Here is a 3,363-nt window from a genome sequence, read left to right as displayed (position 1 = left end):
AGGTATTTTACTTGTTGCTATTCTAAATGATATCTTTTTTTTTTTTTTTTTTTTTTTTTTTGCGGTATGCGGGCCTCTCCCGTTGCGGAACACAGGCTCCGGACGCGCAGGCTCAGCGGCCATGGCTCACGGGCCCAGCCGCTCCGCGGCATGTGGGATCTTCCCGGACCGGGGCACGAACCCGTGCCCCCTGCATCGGCAGGTGGACGTTCAACTACTGCGCCATCAGGGAAGCCCTAAATGATATCTTTTTAAAGTTACATTTTCCAATTGAGTGGAGCTGTTTACGGAAATACAAATGCATTCGGTTATTTTATCCAGAACGCTTGTTGAATTCTTTTATTAATTTGTATCTTTTGTAGATATTCTGCATTTTGTATACAGACAATCATATCACCTGCAAGTAACGCTAGCTTTGTTTCTTTCTTTCCAATTCCTACATATTTACTTGTCTTTCTTGCACTGGCGTGGAGCCCCAGTACACTATTAGCTGTAAATGATGACTGTAGGCGTCTTGTCTTGCTTCTGATTTTAAAGAGAATGATTTCAACATTTCAACATCAGTTACGATGTTTGCTGCAGGTCTTTGTAAATGGCCTTTATGGATGTTATGGTTATGGATGTTTACTTCTTTTCCTAGTTTGTAAGAGTTTTTTTTTTTTTTTAAATCACCAACGTAATAACAAATGTGTTAACACGTGCAAGGATTGTTCTAAATGCTTTACATACATAAATTATTTTAAGCCTCACAACACACCTATGAGGAAAGTACTATTATTCTTATTATCTTCATCTCTATAAATAAGGCAACTGAAACCCAGCGAGATTAAAGAAGCTCCTGAAGGCTACAGAGCTCCTTAAGCGTTCAAGCCCAGGCAGCCCGGCTCCAGAGCCTGTTTGTAACGCTCTCAAACTTCTCATTGGATGTTGAATTTTATTAACTCCTTCATGTACATCTAGTGAAATGATTGTGTGGTTTTCTCCTTTATTTTATCTATGTGGCGAATTACATAAATCATTGTCCTAATATGAACCCAATATTGCAGCTCTGGCACAAACCTACCTTGGTTGTGATGTATGAACATTCCCCTCCTGCTGGATTCAGCTCTCCAACATTTGTTAACGATTCTGCGTCTACGTTAATAAGTTAGGCTGGTCTATAATTTTCCACCTGTGTACTGACCCTGTGTTTCTGTCATCAGGTGAGACTAATCTTACTTAATAAGGTGGAGAGTCCCCCTTCTTTTTGGAGTCTCTGGGGAAGTTGGTTAAGATTATAAATGTTGGGCTTCCCTGGTGGCACAGTGGTTGAGAGTCCGCCTGCCGATGCAGGGGACACGGGTTCATGCCCCGGTCCGGGAGGATCCCACATGCCGCGGAGCGGCTGGACCCGTGAGCCATGGCCGCTGAGCCTGCGTGTCCGGAGCCTGTGCTCCGCAACGGGAGAGGCCACAACAGTGAGAGGCCCGTGTACCGCAAAAAAAAAAAAAAAAAGATTATAAATGTTCCTGAAACATTTGGAAGAACTTTTCACCTACCAGACTTTGGGCCGTTTTCTTTCCGGGAAAATGCTTAGCAACCAACTGAGTGTCTTCAATGATATAGGACTATTCAGGTTTTCTGTCTCTTCTTGAGTCTATTTTGGTAAATGATTGTTTTTTTCTAGGAATTCACACATTCCGTTGAAATTTTCAAACGTCTTCACATCAAGTGTTTAATAGTAGCTTTTGTCTCTGCCGAATCTGTAATGTGTCCTGTTTTTCATTCTTAATGTTTATTTTTGCCATTTCTTTTTTTCCCTTGATTAATCATAACAGAAGTTTTTCAGTATTATTAGCCATTTCAAAAAGACAACCTTTGACTTATATTATCCTTTCTACAAATGTGTAATAATTTACGCACGCCTGTAATTTCTGCCCTTCACTGTCGTCTTCTAAGTTCTTTAAAGTTATTCTACTTTTTTTCATTTTAAAGAAGTCATTTGCTTTATTCTTTAAAAGTTATGTCATTTATTAAAAAGTTATTTGCTAAGTGCCATGACAACCTCTAGATCTCAGTAGCTTAATATGGTTCAGGTTAATTTTCATGTCACAGACCAAGGCGGGCTGGTCTGGAGGACGTGTTCTCCCTGGAATCATTCAGGAGTGAGGGGTCCTTGGGTCAGTGGCTCCACCGACCTCTAGAGCTACAGGGTCCTACAGGAATGCTTGGCATCAAGCTGGGCATTGAAGGAAGGGAGAGAAGGGATGCCTGCACGGCCAGTCCTAAGGGGGCAGGCCCGGAAGTAATTGCCATCCCTTGGCCCTTGTTCCCTGGGCCATAACTCAGTCACATGACCTACCTAGCTGGGAGGCTGGGAAACTATCTATCACAGATCCTTCTCTTATTGGTTTAGAGCTTTTTTTTTCTTTTTCAGAGTAAGTATATAAACTATAAATTTTCTTCTGCATTTGCTTTTCACTGGATCCTACGGGTTTTGATGTGTAGTTTTCATTTTATTTATCATTCAGTTCTAAATGTTTTCCTCTTTTCCAATATTTTTTTTATTTGTTTGAATCATTAATTGTTTAAAGATACATTTTGTTAATTTTTCTTGTATATCTGTCCATTTCTGCTTTAGATGTTTTGGGGCTATATTTTTATCTGTATTTGGGGGCTCTATTTTTAGGTCCATGCCAGTTCAGAATTGTTATATTTTCCTGGTGATGTAAACATTTTAACCTTTTGCAGTGACTCCGTTTATGTCTAGTAATGGCATTCGCTTTAAAAATTATTTATGTGCTACATATAATGTAGTTATATCAGGGGTTTTGTTTGTTTTTGTTTTAGTTTTTGGCTAGTATTTACTTGAAATATCTTTTTCATTCTTCCTTTCCACCTTTCTGGGTCCTGTGTTTAAGTGTGTCTTAGTAAACAGGATACAGCTAGTTCTTTAAAATCTAGTCTGGTGATTTTTTTAACTGGAGAATCTAACTCGCATTTATTGTGATTACTGATATATTTTCTATTTATTTGTATTTGTCCCAGGAGTTCTGTTTCTCTTCCCTCCTCCTCCTCCCCTCCCCCTCCTCTCCCCTCCCCCTTCCTCTCCCATCCCCCCTCCTTTGCCCCCCTCCTCCCCCTCCTCTTTTTCCCCTCCTCCTTACTTGCCCTCTTTTTGATTGATTGCAGTTATTTTTCTCATTCCACATTTTGTTTGGAAGCTGTACACTCAGAATCTATTAGTTTAGGCTTAACTCTAGTTATTGTTAATAGGTGCGAAAGTTTAATAATAATAATATTCTAGCATATTTTACCTCTGATCACTCTTCTCCTAAATTACACCTAATTTTTGTCCAATATTTTAGTCTATCCTAGTAGATA

This window comes from Mesoplodon mirus (assembly GCF_964341445.2).
Source record: "Mesoplodon mirus genome assembly, chromosome: 3".
In the NCBI taxonomy this organism is placed as follows: domain Eukaryota; kingdom Metazoa; phylum Chordata; class Mammalia; order Artiodactyla; family Ziphiidae; genus Mesoplodon; species Mesoplodon mirus.
This window is presented reverse-complemented; position numbering follows the sequence as displayed.